The 21,191-nt window shown below is 42.0% G+C and overlaps 1 protein-coding gene across 6 annotated transcripts in view; it reads left to right on the plus strand.

Annotated features, from left to right (window-relative positions):
• The first annotated feature begins 1,740 nt into the window (after positions 1 to 1,740).
• The window catches only part of NLGN4X (neuroligin 4 X-linked), a 160,016-nt gene continuing 140,565 nt past the window's right edge, over positions 1,741 to 21,191 (plus strand). For 3 of the 6 annotated variants that reach the window (XM_081858679.1, XM_081858678.1, XM_081858683.1), the window contains exon 1: positions 1,741 to 2,500. The gene's annotated coding sequence lies outside the window, so the exon portion shown is untranslated. Of the gene's footprint in view, positions 2,501 to 2,703; positions 2,722 to 21,191 lie in introns of those variants that run through there. The other 3 variants (XM_081858681.1, XM_081858682.1, XM_081858680.1) reach the window with 3 other exon arrangements.

Genomic DNA, 21,191 nt, shown 5'->3' on the forward strand with positions numbered 1-21,191 from the left:
TTCCATAATAGTTTCACACAATGTCTTTCATTCCTGGTACCATATGTGGTCTTCAACATGAAGTTCCAGATTCAGTGTACAGTGATAGCTTGGGTTACATACGCTTCAGGTTACATACGCTTCAGGTTACAGACTCTGCTAACCCAGAAATAGTACCTCGGGTTAAGAACTTTCCTTCAGGATGAGAACAGAAATCTTGCTCCGGTGGCGCGGCAGCAGCAGGAGGCCCCATTAGCTAAAGTGGTGCTTCAGGTTAAGAACAGTTTCAGGTTAAGAACGGACCTCAGGAACGAATTAAGTACTTAACCCGAGGTACCACTGTAGTTATTTAGAGCAGCTATTTCATTGATGAGCAACATCCATTAATTGAACTTACTCTTGAACACACAGTACCATATGTCATCTTGGTGCATACATGCAAATGGGGCTACAAAAGAGGGAGGCATGGAAATGAGAGTGAAGATAAAAGTGGGAGTACAAAAGGGGCTGCAAAACATGAGGGGATGGTGGCTTTGTAATTGGGCAGAAGGTGATAGTGTTGTTTAGAAGTTGCAATATGTGGGAGGACAAAGAGGATGCTATCGTGGGGGTGATGTATGAGCATGAGAGGGTTTCAGAAAAGTAAGGGGAGATATAGGGTGAAGGTGAAACTTGGTGTTGCAAAACAGAAAAGAAAAGTGGTTTCAGAAATAGGGTTGGGAAGATGGAAAGGGGGTTTAGTAGTTGCATGGTGTGTGAAAGGGTCAATGGGGGAGAAGGGATTGCTGTGTGTAGCAAGAAGGTGGCAGGGCTCCCTTAGTATGCGTATGTACATACAGCATCCTGAACCTTTGGATTCTCCTTGGGGATGGAGCTAGATGGCTGTCCTGATGAGTAGACATATCAGGATTTGGCACAAATGAGTGGTCTTAAATCCATCTACAGTGGTACCTCGGGTTAAGTACTTAATTCGTTCCGGAGGTCCATTCTTAACCTGAAACTGTTCTTAACCTGAAGCACCACTTTAGCTGATGGGGCCTCCCACTGCAGCAGCGCTGCCGGAGCACGATTTCTGTTCTCATCCTGAAACAAAGTTCTGAACCTGAAGCGCTATTTCTGGGTTAGCGGAGTCTGTAACCTGAAGCGTAAGTAACCCGAGGTACCACTGTACTCAGAATAACCCTCCCACCTGTGGTTTGATGGTCTATTGAAGTAAATCGGGTTCAAATAACCCTGATCCCAGTCCTTACTGCGACCTATCATAACCCAAGTCTTAGTTTTGATACATCATTATTATCAAAAGCATTTATATCCCACCTTTTACCTAAAGAACTCAAGGTGGCACACATGGTTCTCCCCCCTTTAAACTCCACAACAACCCTGTGAGATAGGTTGGTTTGATATTCAAATTCAAACCAAACGTGGAGCCATTATATTGTACTAGAAAAGGCATCTGCAACTCGTATGAGGTGTGTGAGAGAGAGTGATACTCATATGTCCATCACAGCATTTCTCAGTCATCCTATCAGGTGCAGCAATTTCCTATGATTTGTTACTATTGGAACAAGTTTGCAGGCGTTCACTGCTGGTAGTGGAAACACCATTTCAGCAGGCATGGTGGCACGAAAGGGTTAAGAGCGTGCACTGAGTAAAAGAGAAGCTAGCCCAAAAAGAAGGCAGGGACTCAAGAGAGGAGGAGGAGTCTTTCTTTCTAGATACCCCCGCTTTTTTCTTTTCTTTTTTTATTCCTACATGTGTAAAATGCCCACCTGTTCAACCACTACAGCCACCCTTGATCCTTCTGTTCCAGCTGGTTTGCACTAGGCTTCGATGCTCTTTGCATGCGGTTGTAGATGTAAGTATGCTTCCTGTAGCGATGGGGCCGGCTGCGGAGATCTATTGGCTGCCGGCTTTGTAAATTCCATTCAGTTTGGTCCAATCGCGGGAGGAGACAGCCTGGCACAGCCTGGACCGCTCGCTCGCTCTTCAATCTCGCTCTGCCTCGCCGATCAGTCTCGCTCTCCCTCTCGCTGTCGCTTGTCTCCCTGCAATAGGCAAGCGGAGCTCCCACTCCCAGGTCCAACGCGCTTTCTTCTTCTTCCGCTGCTGCTGCTGCTGCTGCCGCCGCCGCCGCCGCCGATTGCAATGCATTTGCCGCTTGAATGTAGGTCATTTACAACAGAAAGCGCCGGGTTCTTTCAAACCTAGTGCTGTTGTGGTTGCTGCCGGTTTGCGGTTGTTGGTTTGTTTGTTTGTTTGGTCGCTCTCCACCACCAAGATTTTCTGCTCTCTTTTTTTGCGAGGGGCTGTTGCATTCCTCTGGACTAAAGGGGGGAAAAACAACCCAAAACAAAACCGTGTTGGATTTCACACGCACACCACGCGAGCTAGGGGGTGGGGGGAGGAAAAGAAGCTGGACCCCGGCGAAGCCTGCTGTGTGCTGCGATTCTGCTGGAAGTCGCCTGGGAAGAAACAGGCTGCCAAGGACCCCTAAAACACAGAGGCAGCTTCCTCCGCCGAGGTAGGTACAAACCAGAGCTCTGTCCTTTTTGCCTTTTCCTTCCCAAACTCCCCCCCCCCCACACACCTCTTCGTTTGCAGCTGGTACTCCAGAGGGGGGGACTGGTTTGCTGCAGTCGTCTCTGCGCTGTTTTCGGGGGGGGGGAAGCATTGCCACCCTCTTATTGGGAAAAAGAGAATACTTCCCGTTTCTCAGCACTGGAGATGATTTTCATGTCTCATGTATGTAATGCATCTCTAGATCTCTTTGCCCAGGCACCCTCCTATGTCCCTGGACCACCGCTCTTAAGTGATGGGGGGCACTTTGCTGCAGTCAGCTCTTTAGGAAGGCTCCGGGGCTCTGTGTGAGATGTTTACAAAGTAGCTCTGCCTTTACAGGCAAATAAACAGAAGAGTGTGGCGGAGAGGGGAGAGGGAACGGGGGGGGGGGGCGGCTCATATCTGCAGTACACAGAGAGAGATAGAGAGAGCATTGCTACAGTTTCAGCAAACGGGGGAAGGCAGAGCTTGGGAAAGGAAACAGCACCCCGGTGCCCTGTTCTTTGCAGCGAGGGTGGGTGTTGAGAGAGGTACGCTAAGCTTTGATTTAACCTCCCCCCCCCCCCATGTCTTTTCCTAAGAAGGAACGATTTTGGAGGCTCTCTGGAGGCATTAAGCAAGTCCTTTTCTTTTTCTTCATCTACCGGAGACTGCCTGTTGTTTTTTAAACCCACGTGATTGATTTCCAGGGTGGCATTTGGGTGGGTTCTTCTCTCTCTCTCTCCCCCCCCCGCCTCTATCGGCCCTCTTTATTATTTGTTTGTATGGTGGAGGTGGGGGTATAAAGAGGGTAACATAAATTGCTTATTCTACAAAGAAGCGGGGCAGGACTCCCGGGGAGGGGTGGGGGGTGGGAATGAAGAGAGCAGGATTGCAGGGACGGGAGGGGATTTGTCTGTCCAGAGATTTCTGCACCTTCCTGGAAACTGGCTTGGGGGGGGGGGAGGGAGAAGCGGACGCTGCCTCATCTCTTGCCTTGAATGGTTTATCAAAGCTGCCTACTCTTGACTTTCTAGTGGAAAGTTAAGAAGCCTAGGACTGATCCTCTCCCCCCACACCCACTTCTGCCTAAATGCCCAGAATCCAGGGGCTGCCTCTGCTCATTGCTGCCTCCCCCTCCTTCTCTGCACTGCAGCTGCTTTCATTTTCCGACCACCCCCCCTCCCCGCGCGTGCTTTTCACTCTGCAGGGCGCTGTGAATGATGCTCTGTCCCTTCTGCAGCCACCCATGAAGGGGGTCAGAAGAGCGGCCGCCTAACTTGTTACCCTCTCCTCTCCCCCACACCTTTTGCTTAAGCGGTTTCCTTATCCTCACCCCCACACAACCCCCCCTTTCCCAGCCTGCGTGGTGGGACCTCTGCGACGTGTTTAAGATTGCAAGAAAGGAAGACCCTAGTTGTGGGACGAGAAGCAGAGCTTTCCCCGCACCCACCCCCTGTCAAAGCACTGCAGACACGTCCAAGTCCCTGATGCAGACAGGTCTCCTCCATCTGCTGTCCCTCTTTGGCACCAAAAGGGTTCAGCTACACACACACACACACACATCCACTTTCAGCCTGTCAGGCTAACCCATCGAGTTTCTCTAACCATGAGGGATGCCAGACAGTTTTGGACATCCTCTTGCTTTCCTCTCAGTGACCAACTTTGCCGTCTCTTGGTTTGCCAGACCCATTTTTGTGGGGTTTGTTTTTTCAGGTTAACTTGCCTATCCCATTGCTTCCGCAAGTTTCCCAGCCATTTGCCAGGTGATCACGGCTGCCACTGCTGCAGCCAGCCCCCAAGGGTAAAGTGAAGTGAAGTCACCAACCACGCAGGCAACCCCCCCACCATCTTGCAGCAACAGTTAGTGATCCTGTTTGATAGGATCTGTGCCTCAGGGTTGACAAGAACCAGGTACAAGAAAGGAAATCCTAGAGGTTAAGAATACCCACCTAGGGGGTATATTCTCTGCTTTGAGTATCCTGTAAGTAGCTACGGTAAGAGATGGAAGAAGGAAAGTGGATTTCCTAGTCTGGCTATCATGCTCCCTAGCTGGCTTTCCGGTTAGTGGAGATTTACAGGTTGTGGTTTCCTGGTTTCCATTTTGAGTGCAGAGAGGGATGCATTGGAAAGTGGCTGCATTCTGCGGCTGGTTAATTATGATCCTTACAGTTCAGAGCTATGACAGTGAGTTATTTCAAGGGAAGGAGATGGTGGTGGTAGAAATAAAGCAAAGCTAATTGTCTCAGTAGAACATTTTCCATTCTGAAAACCAGCAAGACAACCATCTCTATCAGTCCTTTTGCTATCCATACAGGATAAAGAGAAGAAGAAGAATATAACTTTATTTCTTTTCTTCTTGCGCCTTTTTTCTTTTTTTGGTAGAAAGAAGCAGGTGTTGCTCTTGCGAGAAGATTCCACAAGGTGGTGGTGTGGACACTTCTTAATGATGTGTATTTTATTTATTTTTTGAAGGAGGTTTGGTCAATTGCTTGAATGGCTTTGCTTCCATGCACTTCTCTCTGTATCTTAAAAAGACTCATTGTGTGTCTGTTTTGCAAATGACAAAAGCAGGATTGTTGTACAAATCATGGGATATATTCAGCCGGGCCTACTCTCCTTTCCGTTGATAGTGTCTTCTTGGGAAAGAGAAGGGCTTAATGAGATCTCGAAGTTATATCTATTTATATATATATGAGAATTTCAATAAGGGCAGGAACTGGTTGTATTTGTGATGAGATGTAGCAATGGTATTAAATGATATGCAATAGAATAAACTCTCTTCAATTCTTGGTTGTGTTCAATAAATCAAGTGTTCTGGATTAAACAGTAACAGGTCTGGTGATTCAGTAACCAGAGGCAAAGACTTGATGTGGCTATTGAATCCATTACACTAGCTGTCTTTGATTTTTCTGCCAAGTTCTTGCTTTGGTGTGTGTTGTGGAGAGCATTGTGGTCCCTGAGATGTAAACAATTTCTCTTCTTGAGATACATTATTTTATTTTATTTTTAATGGAGTAAAAGAAGCAAGGAGAGAAGATATACCCTTGCTGTAACTTTCACTGAGGGAAGAGGGGAAAGGTCTTCCTCTAAGCTGAAAAAAATATTTTGAATCTGTATGTTTAAGGTGGGGCATATAGGACAATATAGAGATAGTGTGGCTTGAAAGGAAAGGGCAAAAGGGCGTAGCAATTTGGCAGCATTTTCATGTGGACATAACTTGGATTACTACTTTCTTATCGTTTTTAGGAATCTCTGCAATATGGAGCTTAGTGCAAATTTGAAACTCAGATTTATGGAAGGCCAGAAGTATTTTTCCTACGTAATACAGAAAGATATTGAGACAAAAATGGTTTCCTTGCTATTTTGGGAACAGGATATGGTTGATGGTATCATTCTGTTTTATTCACTGGATGGAAACCTTTCCTTCCTATTTGAATTTATTGGTTTATAGATGATTGTTTCCAGTGACAGAGTGGCCCTTGATCTGGTATAGGAGTGTATCTTACTGGTTTTAATCATGTAAAACTCTTCATATAGAAAAGTGCTGTCTATAATTACCTATCAATAATTTACACAAGCATAAGCATTTTGGTGGTATACCAATGAAATTAAAAACCAAAGAAGTTATTTAATGTTAAAATTTATTCTGAAATGATTCAGTAAAAAATTGCCTTTCCTTTCTTCATAACTATGGGGAATAAATGCAAATATAATTTCATTTGTTCCTTGGATCATAATTGCATTGGGTCTCTCATGCTGTTTCTTTCTAGTAGTTTCTCATTAATTCTATAATACTTCCAGGCCCTAATATAGTCTAGACATATGAGGAAAATGGCTGGTTTATTACCCTACAAATATAGTTACCTTTAAATCTATGTGTTGCATGCGTCAGAATATTTCATTTCCAGAGTTAATAGGAAATGTGTTGGCAAATAAGAATAATAATTAAACTAAACTAGTGCAAATAAAAACTGACTGCCATATATGATAGGTAAAATGAAAGTAATTCCTTTTGTACATTGTGTCTATTGTCATCTCAGCAGAATTAACTATTATTATTGAATTTTGACTGTATTATGAAGTAAAAAAACCCCAAACCAACTCCATGTGTCCCACTTCACTGCACAAATGCTCTCTTGAATCTGTTCACTGAACTTCATGTTCTTTAACAGCCAGTTTGTCTCCAAAAGAACAATGATAAAAGGTTTGTCAAAAATGGCTGTCTTAATACGAGGATGCCAAGCTGAAGTTCATCAGTAGTCAGTGAGATGAAGCTGTGAATCACAAGGAAGAGGCACTTGCTTGCAGTCTCCAAATGGAAATGGCTTTAAAATGTCTGTTTCTTGCATGGGGGCAGGAAAGCGTGCACTGCTGTTTTTGATGGGCCCTCAGTACAGCTGCTACTTGTCTTTTAAAGGTGAGGGCCTGTTCTCTGAGGAGTTCGAATCACCCACTGTGTGGCACAGATCCACTTGTGTGGAACAGCAGCTGTGTTTAAACCTCATAGAAGGTGCTGTCATTCTGCCATTTTATGACCTTCTGTGTAGGGGGAAAAAAAACAACAACAACAGAGTGACAGGAGGCTTTTGTGTGCCCAAGGTTCATTAGCAATGCATATGCCTAAGTACCTGGAAACCTAGGAAGAAAGAAAAAAGAAATGTTATAAAACCAGGCCAAATGCACAAAACTAGCACTAAGCCATTCAGGGCCACAGTGGGGCTTTCCGTCCAACCTGCATCTGTTCTTTGTCACCATGCAGCTCAGGTGTACTGAAGCGATGTTTGTAAAGCATTTATGTTATGAGCCATTTTGATCCCCACATCTGACAGGGTTATGTATTCAGCTCTCTCACCTTTTAATGGGCCTCGTTCTGTTTGCTTTAGTAGTCTCCTGATATGAATTCCAAGGGAGGGGGAAATGCTTGTTGTCTGATAGAAATGAGATTTCATTGGCACTATTCCTGGAAATAATGGGTAGTGAAAGCCCGCTCAGTAGATCCGAAGGTGAGGAAGAAAAGCAGGAGGTGGGGGTGGGAAATGAAAATTGTGTGTGCACAATGGAAAATTCCTAAATATAACAAGTTGCCATTTATCTTTAGGAATATTAGGAACAACAATTTTTGATGTTCACAGTTTTTAAGTGTTGGGGTTTTTTTTTAGCAGTTCTTATTCCATCCTATCTTCACAACTCATCATCTTAGGCTAAAATATATGACTTGCCCAAAGCCATATGGTGAGTTTCATGACTTACACTTCTCTCCTTAAACCTCAAAATTTTGTTCAGGGGACCATGTGAATTTGTGAGGGAAATGGTTGAGAATTTTTCTAAAAGAAAATTGGTACTTTAAAAAAAAGAAATGTTCAAAAGTAAGAATGGGATGCAAATTTTCCCCTCTGCAATCAGGTTTGACAATTTCTTGTTCCTAAATCACATTTACATAAATTAAAAAGTAATTTAATTTGTGATTCCAAGACCCTGAAGTGGAAGAACAGCAGGGCAGCATAAAGAAAAGAGCTATCTTCAGAACGAAGGTTTTGCCAAAAGGCCCAATTTGGAAAACATAAAGTTTGGAGTTGTGGGTTATGACCCTTGATAATCAGCTTTATTTCACCTTATCTGATCTACCTGTTCCATAACAAAAAGCATATATTGGGGGTGGCAAACCTGTGGCCCTCGGTTAATGTTGCACTACAGTAGTGGTAAGAAACGTTTTAGCTTGAGGGCTGCACTGCTACATGAGTAACCTTGGGGATGACCTGCTGGTGGTGGGTGGGGCCAGCACTGAAGTGGATTGATTAACAGTTGTGATGTTTACCTTTGTGGAGAAAACCACATTCCAGCCATGCAAAAGCCAGAGGTTTCTACAAACACATTACTCTATCCATGAAAATAAGAGGCATTATCATTGTTCATGGACACATTCTAGCCAAGCAAAAGCACTTGAGGTAATGGAGCAGGGTCATTGAGGTGTGTTGCATGGGGAGAGGTGTTACCTTGAGGGGGGTGGGGTAGAGAAGCCTGAAGCATTGCATTCAGCTCCTCCATCACCCCAGTCTACACCTACCACTACCATCATCCTTGCCCATTGGCCTTGCTTGCTGTGGCTAATAGGAACTGGAGTCTAATAATATTGGCAGTGGCGTAGTGGTGGTGGAGGTGCGCAGGTTCAATGAAACATTGTTTTGAACCCATGTGGGCTCAAAGTGAGGACATGGAAGGACTGCACATGTAAGACTGGCATCCAATGTCCTTTTTGGACCTTATGTTTTGGTTGCACACACTTAGAAACATCTGCATGATAATCAGTCTTTAAGAATGATACAAATTGTCAATGAAAATGGAGATAGGGGCTATTTAGTAAATACTTTAAGCTCCAGAAAGCTTCTGATAAAGCCATGAGTCCTCACCAAACTTTGGATACACATGATATTTTTTTTGTCTTTGTATGGATCTGAAAACGATTAAAGAACAGGAAGGAGATGGCCAGAATAAATGGAAAGATATAAGCAATGGACTTCTCCAAGTATTTCTGTTGGGAGGAACTGATGCTGCTTAACTTACTAATAAATGATCTGGAGTCAGGACTGAGTAATAAGGTTATTACGTTTATGGATGCCACGCAATTATTCAGGAGGGTGAAATCCAAAGCAGGCAGAAGAATTTCAGAAGCATTTCTCCAAAACACTGAAAGGGCAACAAAATGGCAAATGATATTCATTGCAAATAAGAGCAGGTGATATCATTGCTCTTGCAGCGAAGTATTCTAAGTTAATGCATTTGCTGATGAAATTTGAATTGGCTGTGATTACCCAGGACTAAAAAGATCATGGGATGTGGTGGACTGTTCACTGCAAATGTCAGCTTGGTATGCCTCAAGTGTTTCGAATTATTAGGAAATGGCCTGAAAATAAAACAGCTGGTATAATGCCTTTATATAAATTGATGGTTCAGCCATATTTGGAATGCTGGTTTGTATCACTGATAATGGAAGGAAAGCATAGGTAGGTCAGGCCAAGATTTGTAACCAAAGGATCTACTGAAAAGAGGTGGGTAGGAAGGAGGAGCAGAATGCCAGCATCGGCAGTAGATGGACCAAGGGTGCTATCGGCAGGTGTGAAGGAGTGGGAGGGATGGGTAGGAAGCATGAAGTCAAGCAAGGAGTCAGCAGAGCACAAGAAGTTCTAATTCCTTTTTGGCCAGCCAAATGACTATATGCTGCCCTAGAAATATTTATATCCTGGCAAATTACACCCTCAAAAGTGGAATCAGGTTAGACCTTGCTGTCTGAGTGAAGCAACCATCTCAGACATCAGATGCTGGGGACATTGAGTGACCATGAGGTGTTGGGAGACAGCCTGCCCTGTGCCCTCTAAGCTAGGCTGCTGCTCCCTGGAATGTGCCTCATCACCAATCTCAAAACAAGATTACATTTTCAGTTTGTTGGCATCTGTATGTGAAATGGGGGTGCCATCTTGTCCTTTACCTCAGGCAAAAAGAAAAAAAAATGTTTTGAAGGCTCTGGGTGGAATTATGCCAAGAGATAATGCCAATGCACCAGACCTTTTTCATGGATGAAGTCTCTAGCTGGAGAGTTGTGGTAGGATCCATAACATCCTTGAAAATGTTAGCCTTGAAAGGGGTCTAAATCCAGAACTATATCATTTTCCTTCCTGCTACATTTTTGAATAATATTGAACTCATTTTTAAATGCTTTGTTCTCCCCTTAACTGTTCATTGTTGAGATAACAACCTCTGAAGTCATTTCAACCTCTTGATTTGTTTACAGATTCAGGATGTGTATCAAAGACTAAACTGAGTTGAAAGACACCTCCAAATTCTTTTCATTTATTCCTATAATTGTAGGCCATGACAGCGCTGACAGAATCAGATATTTGCACTCTCTGTAAAGGATGGCTTCATCACACTGAACACATCTGTGCACTTTAACTGTAATGTGCTCACATTCCAGCCCTGTCTTTAATGTACTTGGAGTGTGATTCATTTGAGTAATGTGGTGAGATTTCCAAGGTTCCTCTCTCCCACAGTATTTTGTGAATGCTCTTCTTCTTGATGGAGATGTTAAAACTTTTAAGAGAGCTAGGCTTTGAAAATTAATGTAACTCTTATTAGAAGCACATGATAGAAAATATCACAATGAGCTGATAAAAAGACTTGGTCCAGGGAAGAGAAAAACGCACTATCACTCATTATTAAAATAAGTTGGCTTTTTAAAGGCACCAATTTATTCATGGGCAGAATGGGACTATTTTGTTGGATTCATGTAAGAAGACCATATCTGAGAGTGACTGACAGAGTAAATGGAAAAATTGGAAATTTGTAATGACACTATTAAAGTCCTGAAAAGTATAAATCTATATATTATTTAAATTAAAAGCCTGAGTGAAGTATAAATTTATAATTGTTCATTACAGATTCTGTTATATCTTGTCCAATGTGGACTACACACTTACAGCACTGTGTTTGCCCCTGGTTAAAGCTTCCACATCTGCTCAGGCAGGAGCCATAGATCATTGCATTCAGAAGGTTCCATCCCTGCTATCTCTGGTTAACAGGATTAATATCCCCATTTTGAGACCCCAGATTGCAGGTCTTTCCCCCAAAAACAGCACTGAGCTGGACATGGGTGGCCCAAATGCTTGACTCAAGGTAGATTCATATGTCACATTCTGCCAGATTTTGATAACAGGCTATGGAGCTAACTAGTTGTATCCCTTGTTAAGTTTTCTTGTACTTCATTAGTGTATGATTACATGTAACAATTAGACCTAATATCTGCTTTACCAAAGATTTTTCACTGCCTTTTATTTGTTCCACCATTCAGAAATTATTTTGTTGTTAACTTTTCAGTGTTCTATGCACTCCTTAAGGCAATGAAGATTAAAGTGAAACCCATGGTGATGGGATAGTTTTGGTTCAGCTTATTTAGGTGAATAAATCCATTCCAGAAGAGTAGCCTTATTGTATTCCCATTGGTGCCCTTGTGCTCATGGATTCCCACAGCCCCCTGGGAAGTGGTGTTAAGGGGATACAGGAGGCACCTGCCCAAATCACCCTCCCCATCTCTTCTGTCATCATTTGTCTCCTTTGGATCAAAAACCCTGCTGTGAGTGCAAGGAACCAGTTGAGTTCTACCCTCTGTCTATTGCCCCATGTTTTAATGGTATCTTTAAGACAATACAGTGGTACCTTGGTTCTCAAACTTAATCCGTTCCGGGAGTCCGTTTGACTCCTGAAACCCTTCAAAAACCAAGGCGCGGCTTCCGATTGGCTGCAGAAGCTTCCTGCATTCAAGCGGAAGCCATGTCGGACATCCAGCTTCTAAAAAACATTCATAAACCGGAACACTTACTTCCAGGTTTGTGGCATTCAGGAGCCGATTTGTTCGTCAACTAAGCTGTTTGATAATCAAGGCACTGCTGTACCTTTTAATGTGATACTAACTTTCATGGGCACTTTGCAAAATTTATTTATTTATTATTATTAATTTATTGTATTTATATCCCACATTTTTCTCCAGGGACCTCAGGATGGTGTACATGGTTCTCCCCTTCCTTATTTACTCCCCCAAATAACCTTGTGATGTAGGTTACATTGAGAGACAGTGACTGGCCCAAGGCAAACCAGTGAGCTTCAAGGCCTGAGTGGGGATTTCACAAATGAAGCCTCCCAATGCTTGCCTGACATTGTATCTGCAGGGCCTCACATGCTTGCTTGGTGACGGACTGCTTTTGAACGAGGAGTGTACCTGTGTATAGATGGGGCAATTCAGTAGACATTGTACAGCTAATGAGGTTTTGGGTATAATATTTGCTGCTGGTCTCCTTTAGATGAAAGGAAAATAAGTAGCTTGTACTATCCCTTGGAGTGCTGAATCAGTAGAACATGGTTTAAATTATGCACAGCTGGAGAGACAAGCTGCAGCACTGGAGGCTGTAAATTAGATAATGCAACCTCTCTGCAGAAGGTATGTAGCCCAAATTTGTGTGTGCTGTGTTTGTAGACATTCTTAGGGCATGCATGAAATTGGAAGGTATTATGCAGCTCTGAAGTTCAGTAATCTCTGAATAAACTGGCACGTATTCTATCCTTGCATTGTTGCTTGTATGGTATTAACCAGTCTGTATCATACCAGTTTTGGAATCGGTCCACCTTCCTTATGTGGAAAACTGTATTCTGATAATACTAAACCAATTCCTTCACCATTGGGTTTCTTATTAGCAATATCAGCAGTCATTGGAACCCAATAGTAAATTGTGGTTGGTAAGCAGCCCTGGTTTTCTGGTGGCATCTTGCTCACCTCCCATGAAGTGTTTTTAAAGATGTTACACATAAAGCCATTTGGTGGCCAGACAGTGGGCTCTGTTATTCCTTTTAGAATGTATATCAGCCTTGATCTCTTTCTCCTACCCCACTGGTACCATAAGTAAATATTATACAATAGACAGAATGTTGAGTTTTGAGCATGAAACCTCCTCATTTGTATCACTTTTTGTTGACCAATTTTGAGCCTTCTGTTTTTGAAAGGTTTTAAAACAGGCATAGGGAGGAAATCTTATTTGTCAAAATGGCTTGCTGCAAAAGAAAAATAGTGGCCATGAGCTGAACACAGTTAGAATCCCAGTCTTTTGGAAGGGTTCAACACTTCTTATTCTGAAAATTCATACTTCAGAGCTTCCTACTGAATCCATGATGATCAGAGTTGGGTTGGATTAGGGTTGAGGGTTGGATTAGGGTTCCCCTTCTATATGGAAAACACTGCTTTCATGAACCGAGGCTCCCAAAAACTAGGAATCCAACCTATTATCTTTTACTCCAGATTCCCACTTCTGCTTGCTACAGAAATGTATCAGTTATCATTTTCTTGCTCTTGGGCCAAAGAATCAGGGGATAAAATTAACACCTACTGTGTAAATATTTTTATCTGTAATCGGACCCATTACTGAAAGAGATAAATTTAAAAGTTGATGATTCATTGTGGCTTTCCTAACCAGTGTTCCATGTAATCTTATTGCATACTCAAGGGAAACAAATGATCATATACAATGTATTATGCACTCTAGAAAGTTTCATATACAGTAGAATGATTGCCAAATATGTAATATTCACCAGAACTGGTAGGGTTTCATTTGATAGATTTTTGAAAATATGTCTAGCGTATTGTTAGTTTCTGCCAGGACTACTGCATTCTTGTTCTCAGCAGTGCAGTGGAGGAGGGAGATGCTTAGGAATTTTTAATATTCCATTTCTGGGGATGATACAGATCTCATCTCCCCTGTCATAAAAGTATCAGTCAGCTATTACTGGCTGTCATTATTTTAATATCCTTTCCTCCTGATGCAGTGTAGCATTTTGCACTGAACTCTGCTGCTTGTTTAGAAAGGAGATAGCCATGAAACAGACTGGAATTGGAATTTCTCTACCGCTGCAATGTAATACAGACACACAGAATGACTGAGATTGCATTTGAAAGCACACTTCTAGTGCAACCCAAAGCATGTTTCCTGAGAAATAAGCCCCACTCAGATCCAAATATGTGTGTACATGGTTTATTTTAGTCTGACTTTGGAGCAGTAGTGGTTGGTTTGGTGAGGCCTTGATGCTTAAACAACCTCTTATAACTGGTGTCACTGCACCTCACAGGAAAGGACCTGGTGATGGGTAGGTCAGCATGGTGCAAAAGCACTGGCAGGATTATCAGAAAGGAAGTTGTCAAAGCTGTTTCCCAATTCCTAATTTTTACATTTGTACATCACCTTTCTTCCATTATTATTATTTCTTCCATTATTCTGGCTCTTGTGTGTTGCTGTAAGAGAGAAACAAAATAGTAAAGATATTGTAATAGTGCTCCTAGAACCATTGCAGCCACTTGAGGCCCAAGTGACTCCAGCAACTAGAAGTGCCTATCCTGAGCTTCAGGTTGGTTCATCATCTATGGCCTTTTCTGAACAGGAATAGCCTGTCTACAGTTATCTATGGTCTGGTATCTTCCTGGATGGACTACTTTAATAGCCTTTATGCTCTTAAAGATGATCCAAAGGTGCAAAATGCAGTGACCAGGGTGTTGATGGAGCAATGAGCTTGTTGCATATAATTCCTGTTCTCTGTTACGTTGGTTGCCACTTATCTTCCAGGTTCAATTCAAGGTGCTAATGTTGACATTCAAAATCCACATATATGAGGGAATGCCTTCTCTCGTATCAATTTGCTTCTCATTAAGGTCAACAGATGAGCCTCTCATGTTGGTCCATACATTAAATGAGGTGTGTACTGTATTTTTTGTTTTTTGTTTTTTAAATATTTATTTATACAACAAGAAAAAACACACACAAAAAACACACAAATTACAAAAATAACCATAGACACAATGAGGTGTGTACTGTAGCTTTTACAGTAGTGGCTCCATCACATCACTGAGATGATTCTTTCCCCCACTTCATATTCATTTAGACACTAGGTTAAAAACCTCATTTTGTCAGGCTTTCAGAAAGGCAACTTTGCATTTGATCCTGCTGTATTTATACTCTCTATTAGAATTATTCAACGCTTATTATGTTTTGTATTGCCTTATTCTGATATAAACCAGGCTGTGAGCATTTTTGTTTAAAGGCGTTATGGAGGCATCTTAATAAATAAATAATTTCACACCTGAAGTCATGCTAAATGGTTACTCAGTTCAGTTCAAAGTTCTGCATGTGTGCTTCTTATAAGAAACAGCTATATGTGGACATGTGTAAACATTCATGATTACTCAGAAGTGGCTGAGCCACAGCAGTGTGTTGCAAACAGTTATTCTGAGCTTGCTGTGTTTAAATGTTATGCCTAATGTGAAATGGTTGGGAAATGCTTTGGTAGAGTCGGGATGGGGTCTATTAGAAATTGCCATAATGTATATGTTCTGCTACAACGTTGACAGGAGTGCCTGAGGGTTGAGAGATCAAATTTCTCCATCTGTTAACAAGATATTTTGTATGCCAAATAGTAGGCAAACACTTGATTAGATTTAAATGTCTAATGGATTCTGCTGTCTGGGCTGGAGCTGCATGACGTCCAGAAGCAAACAGACTGATGCAATCATTTTGGCACTTATGATTCAATACCTGATATGTGTCCTGAGATATCTCAATTTTGTCTGAGCAAGTGTGTCAAACCTTTATTTTTAAATACAGACACCTCCCTGATGATATTATGAAAACATTCCCATTCTAACAAAGTGTCTTATTGAATGTATTCATATATCCTTTTTAATGCATCTTCTTTCAGCATTGAAACACTATTTTTATTTATTTCAACAATCTGCATATCGCTTAATGACAGTCATCTCTAAATATTGTACAGGAGACCCAATACAATAAGACTAAGTTACAATCAGAATTCATTTAAAAATTCTACTGGAAAAAAGTATTCAGTAAGTGCTGGAAGTTCAATATAAGAAGAGGTTCTGGGTCAGGCCGGTAGCCCATCTAGTCCAGAATCCTGTTCTCACACTGGCCAACCAGATTCCCATGGGAAACCCAGAAGCAGGTTTCCAGCACAAGAACACCATCCCCTTCTATTGTTTATACCAACTGGAATTCAGAGGCATTATTGCCTCTAGTCCTGGAAGGAGAGAATAGCCACCATGGCTAATAACCACCAGTAGTCCTCTCCTGCATGAATACATCTAATCCACTTTTAAAACCATCTTGATTGGTGGCCACCACTGCCTCCCCTGGGAACAAGCACCCCCATACCCTGAACCTGTTCATTCAGATGGAGTGCAACACCATTCAGAACAAGCAGCTGGCCAGTTTTCCTGACACAGGAACTACCATCCCACAATGCCTCCATCTTCTGAAGGTTTGACTTTTGTGACAATTTATCATACTCTTTATTGTCATTGCCACCGTGATGATTTAAATGTATGATGAACCATTTTGTCACAGCAGTAAATAAATGTTAGGTGCCTGGGTGTTCACAGCTTTTCAGGAACATTTTCCTGGTTTTGTTCCAGATGCTCATAGCCATCTTGGGTTCATATACACCTGGCACCATGATGGTATGAGACAGTAACCAGTGAACTGGCCTATTCAGGGGTGGCCAGGGAGATACAAGGCTCAAATACATACAGCTCAGAACTGTCCTTTCCCCGCTGAACAGATGAGGGTGGTGGTATGCATTTACCTGAGACAAATATTCACTTACATATTTTATGAGAACAGAATGAATTACATTCTTTAAGGCTCAAGCACCTGTTTTTATTTTTTATATGAATCATAGGAATTCTGTACTGCTTCCATTTTTCATTTTAATTAAAAGTGTGTCAATGCTACATTTTTAATAATGGGTTGCAAAACTGAACAATGGACTGATGAGATGGGAGTAGGGTTTTCTAATCATGGAATACATATTTATAAAATCTCAAGTGCTGTATTCATTTTATAGTGATTAAAGGATCTATGTAAAGAAGATTCATAACTTTTTTATTTTTATCTAAACTATATTAGTGTGTGCAGATATTCTGCAATTCATCTAGCCTTTAGACACCACTTTTCTAATATTCTAGTGGAGTTCTTAAAATAGAAATGGAAAAAGTTAGTCACACATATTCTGCAAAAAACCTACTAAATATCAATTCTAATTTCTCATATTGAAATGACAAGCAGTGGTATTCTCAGTTCAAAGTTGGTGTTAAATAGTCACTATAATTTTTATTTTGTTGTTGCTGACATTTGTCTGTCTCAAGAGACAATGGAGTGCACCTCCAGTAGTTAAGTCAAACCGCTGTTAGCAGCACCCAAGTGACCTCCTTGCAGCACAAGCCTAGGCAATGTGTGTGGAGGTCCTGGTTTGCCCAGACGACCAGGCCCCCCTCTTAGCCTCACTAATATGGTCCAAAGAAAAACATACATCTGGCACCAGCTTGGCACCATCCAACTGTCTTAGGGACTCCACTCCAGATTTGTGTAGGGTTCTTCCAAAGATATCCTGCAAGGCAGTGGACATTTTGGATCAGCATTTTCCTTCTCCTATATGGACTACCTTCCCAGTTTGATGAGCCCCATCTGCCCCTCACTTTCGTCTCTCCCACATACGGAAACCAACCTCTTGACTGTTGGACCCACTATTGGTCTCAAGATTATTCAGGTGAGATTTATTTGTAGATTGCAGGAAATATTCTTCTGGTGGTAGGAGGGGAGGTGATCTAAACACAAGAAAATCAAAACATTTCCTGGAGTAGATACTGGCTAGTTTTGCTTTGGACACCAGCATTTTGCCTCAAAACATTAAAACAAGAGTGAGAAACACTTAACGGTTCTTGTTTTGTAAGATCTTCTGAATCAGCTAAAAAGATACTTACCAGTGGAATGTGGTCATTCACCAATAAGCCATTGTGCTGTGCTGATCACAACCTTTCATTCTGCAAGTGTGGGTCCAGATTTGTGTTTGACCTGGGAGGTGCATTTTTAACCCAGGTGTTGGGAAGAAATCAGGACAAATCTTTATTGACTGCAGCAGGCAGGTTAAGTGTTGGCATGGCAGTTGGGCCAGGAGCAGTTCATCATTCTACTCACTCCTTGCTGGTGGAATGGGATCCACTGGGGTTGGATTGTGCCAAACCCATTCCATGGGAGTCGCCTAGTGTTGCACCCTGTTGTGGTGCAAGCCAATCTGGCAAGGTCTCACTAGGCAACCAGGGTGAGGGTTCCAGCCAAGCTTGGACCAATCCTTCCCACAGGCTCCTCACCACATCCCCCCTTCACTAAGCTGCTGCTGCCCAATGCCATTTCCACCCCTATACATACACAGCATTAATGCACCTAACCAAAGACCGCCTGCTGCACATTGACTGTAACAATAAAGATTTGATCCGATTTCAACATGAACCTGCTTTGGAACTTCACCTTCCAGCAGAGCCACTGGTGAAACTAAAGGAAGTTTGAAAAAATATAGTTTCTGAGAAGGGATGCTGTTAAAAGCAGGGAAAAGCTTTTCAAACCCAACTTGGCTGTGTTCAAGCCTCTGGATGTCCTTAAGAATTTCAGTTAAAGGAACATGGGCATGCATGAGCAAGCCTTGTTACTGGAATGCCATTTGTTGAAATAACTCTGGTAGCATTCTGATTCAAAATTATTGTGCTGGCACATCTTTCTGCAGTACTGGCATGATATCCTTGAGGCACTGGTACAGTGTTATACTTTGCAGCAGTAGTTCCGGTGCATCTGTTGGAACATCCTTTCTTAGACATTTATCTGCTTTTGCAGCCATTCTTAGGCTCAAACTGAAATCCCTTTGGGGATTCCTGTACCCTTTTGAAGTCAAAGATACAAATCTACACTTCTTCACCAAAGATGGTTTGATTTGTTTCCTTATCTATGTCATTTTAAGGACGTGTTCACTCACTCACATACATAGAAACATATTGCATGTTAGCCACAGGAAAAGGGCTTGGATGATGTAGATTTTCTGGTTCCCTGTTTATAGCTAGCTTGCCATGGGCACAGTAGCAATCTCTATCCCATTCTGCAGGCTATACAACAGCTTTCTCAATGGTATCACCACAGTTATAGAAGCATAGCCGTCAACTTTTCCCTTTTCTTGCGAGGAATCCTATTCAGAATAAGGGAATTTCCCTTTAAAAAAGGGAAAAGTTGACAGCTATGTATAGAAGTGCATTCTGATGGAAGGAAGTTTGGCTACATTCCTGCTTGCTTTTAGGTGTCAAGTAAAAAATAGTGATATATAGTGTTGGGGTCAGGTTTCCAAAATTCACCTTGTAGGATGCCCTTGACATGAACACTCCCTCCTTTAGGTTGTCCAAGTCACTGTTGTAAAGCAGAGGTACATGAACAGTAGCCTTTCTATTCTGCTTAATACTTCTATTGCCTATTCCCCATTCTGAACAAGAACTCTGAGTGAACAAGAACTCTGAGTTACCTTGATGGTAACACAGGAGTCCATAGTGGTTGTAAGTTTCTGTTAAACAGTTTCTCACTAAAGTCTTTTCAGTTTGGATTTTGATCTACCTACAAAATTAACTATGCCTAGAAACCATAATGTTAATATTCTGTCTTGGAGAGGAGGGATGCTTTTGATGGTTGATGCCCTCTGTGGAGCTATCTGTAGCCCTTGGTCTGGCAATGTTTCTTTGAGGTAACATATTAAAAAGTCAAAGAACTTTGCAAGGGGTTTTTTGGCTCTATTGTTTGGATTTTATACACTGTCTATCTTACATATACCCTCAAAATCTTTATTAAAAAAAATCCAGTTTTGTGTTCACTTGGCTTATCATGGCAGTCTTCTAATTAGTCCCAGAGCAAGGCATGTTTATAGCCTCAGCACTGGTTCTGTGTTTCCATATACTGCCACAAATGGAATGACCCCTGATCTTGGCATATCATCTCCAACTCACAGATATCTCTGTGTGGAATTACTGTCTCATTGTAAGTTCTCAGTCTTACATTTTTGGTTATAACCCCCACAGGTTTCTCTCTCATTTTTTTCCTCTCTCTCTTGAAGGACATTTTGAGAAACTACATCCGAGATCACATTTGCCTTGGCTCAAGTATCCAACTTGTTTTGCACTCCAGTCCCATTTGTTTCTAAGGGAATTGTCTATTTCTCTGGTCTGTTGATACGAAGGTACAGATGGAGAATTATTCCTGTTGGTAGCCTGCTTTTGCTACAGTTTCATTTTCTATATACATTGCAACACTTACCTATGGCTGGACACTTTCTATATCTGTGACTGCCTCCACGCTGTGTTCACTTATCTTTATGGACTCTAGATCCAGAGATGTGTGGTGGTCACATCCTGATGTGTGCACCCATTTCTTGTTCTTCTAAATTCCTTCCCTCTGGGAATGCTCCTTCTGCAAAAGCCTGACCTTGCCATGCTTGGGTGACTTTGGGCTTCCACCTGCACTAACTGCTTCAATTGAAACATTTGGAATTCATTTCCTCTTAAATCTTGCATTCTGCTCTCTACTATAAAAGTATATCATTCAAGTTGATTATCGTTTCTGAAGTCAGATCATGGTCTCCCAGGAGTTATATATTTTTAAAGTTTACAATCTGAAAGTCCCAACACTATCAAATACTTAATTAGTGACCTAGGGCCTCAAAGTTTCATGGCTGGCCCACCAGTTTAAGGTTCGTAAAGAATTCTATTTGTTTCCCTTCTTGTTGGGCCCTGAGGTGCCACTTAAATTTGTTTAGAACTACTGAAAATTAGCCCCCCCCTCTCTCTCCAGGAACATCTTTTTCACCCATTAAGAACGTAAGAAGAGCCCTGCTGGATTAGGCCAGTGGCCAATCTAGCCCAGGATCCTGTTATCACAGTGGCCAACCAAATGCCTATGAGAAACTTGCTTTCTCTGGTTTTTATATAGATAATGAATTTCTCTCCCCCCCCCCCCAGTATTCGGCTGCATTGCCAATGAGTTTCAGCTTTGCTGGGGCCTTGAGACATTCTATCTTTTTGCCACAGTTTCCCATCCCTTGTATTTCTTTTTCATTTTGTCTGGGAGCTGGTCACTGTAGATATAAAATGATTTATTAAGGAACTACATATATGCAAAAGGTTTATGCTCTTTGAACTGCTTTCCCATTCCCTATAGCCTTGTCCTTTATTTTTTATCCAAACCTCTTAATCCAGCTAAGGTGGATGTCCC

This window comes from Podarcis erhardii (genome assembly GCF_964252035.2).
Source record: "Podarcis erhardii genome assembly, chromosome: 4".
In the NCBI taxonomy this organism is placed as follows: domain Eukaryota; kingdom Metazoa; phylum Chordata; class Lepidosauria; order Squamata; family Lacertidae; genus Podarcis; species Podarcis erhardii.